The sequence below is a fragment of the Cebus imitator genome, unplaced genomic scaffold, assembly GCF_001604975.1.
Source record: "Cebus imitator isolate Cc_AM_T3 unplaced genomic scaffold, Cebus_imitator-1.0 Scaffold296, whole genome shotgun sequence".
NCBI lineage: Eukaryota > Metazoa > Chordata > Mammalia > Primates > Cebidae > Cebus > Cebus imitator.
Window position 1 is genome coordinate 2,436,983 of NW_016107611.1, and position 5,656 is coordinate 2,442,638.

Below are 5,656 nucleotides of genomic sequence, written 5' to 3' on the forward strand. Positions count from 1 at the left end.
GCACCTGGGGAGGCTGAGGCAGGTGGATCACCTGAGGTCAAGAGTTCAAGATTAGCCTGAAGAACGTGGGGAAACCCCATCTCTACTGAAAAATACAAAAATTAGCCAGGCATGGTGGTGGGCTCCTGTAATTCCAGCTACTCAGGAGGCTGAGGCAGGGAGAATTTCTTGAACCTGGGAGGTGGAAGTTGCAGTGAGCTGGGATTGTGCCACTGCACTCCAGACTGGGCAACACAGTGAGATTCCATCTCAAAAAAAAAAGTTTTTATAGTTTGGTCTTCATCGCCTCCCCATCATCACCTTTCTTGGAAGTTAGTGGGTGACACTGAAGGTTCCTACCCTCTGATCCTCAAATCTCTTTGTCTTTCTTGTGACTGCCCTGATGCTGAGGCTACCTGGGGGCCCTACACTAAGTCACATTTTTAGCATGAACTCATGCTGTGTGATCTGAAAGAGACTCATTAGGAATAACAAAAGACACTCCCATCACTCAGGAAGTTCCAAGTTTAGCTTTGTGATAGGATTGAGGGCCAAAGAACAAACATTTTCATATTACAGCACGCCGGGTAAGCCATAGGTTCATCAGATTGGACCCTTCTTGCTCTGCCAAATTTGCAGCATTCACGAGTTACCAATCCCAAGGGAGGACTCCCACTGCAGGGAGGATGGCAAACGTCACCACCGCGCTGACCACCAGGAATAGGGGTCTGAACACTTCAGCCACTGCCTCTTGGGCTGCATCTGACTACACTGAGTATGGTGAACAGAACACCCACAACCACAGCCAGTGCCAAAAAGCAGGTTAATTACTTTTTTTTTTTTGGGGGGGTGCAGCTGTTTTTTATTTCAGGGAGACAGCAGGGGAGGGGGCTCAGTCTTTCTTGGCAGCAGCTTTCCTCATGGCGGTCAGGACATTGCTCAGCTCCTCCTGCTTCCTCTTGGTCCGGATGTGTGTCCTCACCCTTTTCTTGATGAACTTGAGGGCCCGTCTGTCCTTGGAGACCTTCAGCAACTCCATGGCGCGCCGCTTCTACCGGGCAAAGCCTCACACCTCCCAAATCATGTCCCTCACGAACTTGGTGTGTTTGGTCAGACGCCCGCAGCGGCGGCTGTGCCTGGGCTTGCTCACGTTCTTGGTTACCTTGTGGACCTTGTTGAGGCCCACAGCCATAGGATACAGAAGAGCCATAGCTGCTGCTCTCCAATGGCGACCGTGGCGGAAGCAAAAGCAGGTTAATTACTTATGGACAGGCAGCGAGGGATGGCAGAAGCAGAGGATTCATGACTCGCTGGTCCCCCACGGCTCAGGAGCACTGCCCAGGGCAGATGGAGTTGCCTGTGCCTGCCCCACATGCACCACAGCTGAGGACTCAGCAGTGAGCGCTGAGTTTTATAGCCCGGGGGACATGTCCTGGGTGAGTGTTGCAGGACATCCCCTCCAGGATGGATGGGAATGAGGCCAGCCCTGTCCTGGTCAGTTTCTCTTTAGCTCAAGGTGTTGCATTCTCTGGGAGGGATAGAAACCAAGCCCTGGCACTTTTAGGCAGTTCCTTCTTTCCCAGGATGGAGCATTCTGATATAGTTTGGCTCTGTGTCCCCACACTACTCTTATCTCAAATTGTAATCCCTAGGAGTCAGAGAAGGGACTTGGTGGAAGGTGATTGGATCATGGGGGACAATCTCCCTATTGTTCTCGCGATAGTGGACAAGTTCTCATGAGATCTCATGGTTTAAAAGTGGGTGGCAGTTCCCTTTTCCCTCTCTTTCTCTCCTGCCAACATGGAAGACGTGCCTTGCTTTCCCTTTGCCCTCTGCCATGATTATACATTTCCTGAGGCAAAACTTAGCCATGCAAAACTGTGAGTCAATTAAACCTCTTTTCTTTATAAATTATCCAGTTTCAGGTCATTCTTTATAGCCCCATGAAAACAAACTAATACACATTTCTAGTGCATTCTACAGTGATTCTGGGAGCTCCGGGCAAGAAGAAAGGTGGGAAATCCAGAGCCATCCAATGCTTGTCTTCTGGTGCCCTCCTCCAGGAAGGCATTCCTGGTGCTCTGGGCACTGGACCCAGCCTTGTTCACCCTGAATCATCACTGTTTAGAGCGGCGTCAGTTTCCTCCCTGGACTATGATACCCAGAAGGGCAGGACCTGGAACTAGGTGACAATCGTATCCATAGCATCCACTGGCACAGAGTAAGTGCACAGGGTGTATTCAATGAATGAATGAAAAAAGTGAATGGATGATGAAAGCCCTGTGTTCGGGGTGTGTCTCACTCAACCTGCCTGTCCTGTTATGGTGACTTGGTGAGAATTATTGCTTGCATGTCTTCAGACCTCCTCTTCCAGACAGCCCCAGGGCTTCCCTGTGAAGCTGCTTCTCAGCTGTGCCCTCTGGAGTCAGATGCACTGGGGAAGGTCTAAGGCTGGACTCCACAGCTCACGTTTTCCCCCCTTAGCCCTCCTAACACAGGACACAGCCACATGCAGGGCTGCAGGAGCTCAGGCTGCCAGCATCATCAACAGCCTGCTGGGAGAGGGTAGGGACAGGTGAGACTCAGAACCTTCTAGATTCCTAAGTTTATAAATCTTTTGGCTGCAACTGCTAGGAAAAATAGCTGTGACATCATCATATGGGTTACACACAGTCACAAAGAAAAGGGAAAGCAAAAATTGGTAAGAGTGTGTCAGCCTCCGTAAGGGGGAACATCTCCATCTCCAAACTTTGATCCCAATTGACTTTTTTCAGAGGAAGCTTTCTTCCTTCTCAGAACAAGCACATTCACACAAGAATTCACATAGGAAGGAGATTAAATTCCTGTGGAGCAGAGGAGGAAAACCTTTCACTCAACCTGTCTGTCTTGTCATGGTGACTTGGTGAGAATTGTTGCCTGCAGGTCTGTGGTTCTGTGGTCTTAACTGTCCTGGAGCCATAATGTATTTGAGAATCTGATAATAATTATAAACTTTTTTGCTCAGATTATCACAGATAATTGCAAAATACTGTGAAATGCCACTGTCCTGCATATTTAAACACACACACACACGAAAAGTTAAGGAAAATATATATATTTAACTTGTGGGGTGCATTGGAGAGCAAAAAAGAACTGTCCAGACCTGTGGTGCTGAATAGTCTGCTCTGGTTCAACTAAAATAAAGCCCTTGATCAATTTGGTCACTGAAAGGACTTGTTCACTTCTTGTTGAGGTATCAAAACCACAGCAGAGGCCTGATTTTCAAGTGTCTGCCTTAACAGAAAAGCCACAAAGAGCCGTGGTGAGAGCATATCAGATGATGTCCACGGTGCTCTCAGGAGGTAACAGGTGGCTGACCTCAGCCTTGATGTTCAGGAAGATTTCAGAGGGTGGTTGACATTTAAGTGAAAGATGAAGATGAATAGGGATGGGGCATTGGGGGCTGAGGCAGGGGTGGTGCTGTGGCTCTCCCAAGGAGCTGTGTTAAGCCAAGGGCAGTGAGAGCCGGGGTGGGGGGTGTGCAGGATGTGGGGGTGAACATTTGGCATGCAGCCTACTTCTTCAGGACTGTCTGGGCTGCAGAGGCTGGAAGCTTCAGGCTTTCCTTCCCAGCGGGCCTTGCAGCTGGGCTTCTAGATGCATTTGAATCTCTCAAACACAGCCATTGTGTCTCCGGGTGTATCCACAGTAACATCTCATGCCCAGGCAATAGCTCTGAATTGCTGAGAGGCTGTTCCAGCTACACAGCTGGCATCCGGATCTTGAGTCTCAGCTCGGTAGACTGGTCTAGCTTCATTCCTGGTGGCAAATCCTGGGGCCTCTCTTCCAGATTCTCCTATGACATGGAGGCTCTCAATTCACTGGACTGTATCATGCGGAGGATCCTGCCAGAGCAGGGATCAGGTTTTGGTCAACAGAAGCTGCTTTGCAGGGAGCTTCTGAAATCCTGACATTATGTTTGGAGAAAATGACTCTCACAGATTCATCCTTGTCAGCCAGCAGAGGAGGGGCCTCTGGCCTGGGGAAACCCTGGACTTCCTTCTACATACCTGACATACCTGCACACCAAAAATTCCACCTCATTCCTGCCTGTTTCCTAGCAGGGCTTCCCTGGGGGCAGATGGAAAGACCACCCCAAAGCTGCCAGGAGGGAAGTTCCTTCTATTTTTACCTGGAGTAAAAGGGCAAGCAGTAGGGAAGTTGCTGACAGCAGGAAATGCCAGCGTCCTCCAGGGTTTCACATTCCAGGAGCCAAGACCTGCCAGCCCTGCCCAGGAGCCCTGTAAATACCAGACCTGGGTGTCCTCCAGGAGCATCTGTGAACAGAGCCTTCCTGCCCTTCCGAGAGGGGCCAGGCCTGGGGAGTTTGGCAGCCCTTGGGTGGGAGTTCTGGAGACCTGGGTTCTGGCTCAGCCTGTGTCACGGACCAGCAGGAGGACCTCGGTCTGTCTTGCTTGGATGCAGGAAGTGGGGTGAGAGAATTATGGTGATGGTCATTTGAGGTCAGGGTTTATATTTACTGTCCAGACACCTGGGATCTTCTCCAGACACTTGAGGACAGGCTTCTACTGGGACATCCTGGTCCTACTTCACACAGCTGGGCTCCCAGGCAGCCCAGGCAGAAGACAGACCCATGTCCAGACATGGATGCCCCAGAGTGGGCATGTTAGGAAGGGGGACTCTGAGGAACTGGTGGTGGGATTGGACAGAGTTGTGTTTATAGGCTTTTATGACACCTTAGGAAGGGGCAGGGACAGGATTTGAATCCAGGGCTGACTGACCCCAAAGCCTCATCATGTCTAGTTAGGGGCTCTTAGTGTCCAGGGAGCCCTGGACTGGCCCTCACTACCCTCACACTGCCCCAGCCTCTGAGGCCACCATGCTCTGCTACAGTCTCCCTTCAACTTCTAGATGCTGGGCTGACTCAGCTGCTCTGAGAAACTAGGCTCAGGCCACGAGGATGGAGTGGAACCTCCCTCCTCAGATGCCCACCCTGCCCCTGCCCCAGGAAAGGTGCTCCCCTCTCTCACCCTGGCTCATGCAGGCAGCCTCGCCTTTTCTTGGTAGAGACAGTAAGACCTAGCACAGGCCTCCACTGCAGACTCCCGGAAAATGCCTGGAACCAAGGACCTGAGAACTGGACCCCTTTATGGAAGACATCAAAGGGCAGATATGTCAGTGGCTCTTAAGAAGAAGGTGATCCCAGATGCTTCTGTGCTCCCAAGTGTCCTCATCATTTGGCTGTGACTCCCTGAAAAAACTAGATGCCTAGTTCTAGATATATGCTATTCTATCACATAGTAATATCATATGATAGAACAATATAATATTCTATCATTACTTGGAATGCACATAGTCCCAATAAAAGGGTCCTAAACAGGCTGGGTACAGTGGCTCACACCTGTAATCACAGCACTTTGGGAGGCTGAAGTGGCAGATCACTTGAGGTTGGAAGTTCAAGACCAGCTTGGCCAATACGGTAAAACCCCATCTCTACAAAGAATACAAAAAGTACCCAGGTGTGGTGGCGGGAATCTGTATTCCCAGCTACTCAGAGGCTGGGGCAGGAGAATCGCTTGAACCTGGGATGCAGAGGTTGCAGTGAGCCAAGATCATCCTACTGCACTCCAGCCTGTGCAACAGAAAGAGACTCCATCTCAAAAAAAAAGGGGGGGGG

The 5,656-nt window shown here is 50.5% G+C and overlaps 1 pseudogene; it reads right to left on the reverse strand.

Annotated features, from left to right (window-relative positions):
* Positions 1 to 832: 832 nt before the first annotated feature.
* LOC108285375 lies at positions 833 to 1,199 on the reverse strand (annotated as a pseudogene).
* Positions 1,200 to 5,656: the final 4,457 nt, after the last annotated feature.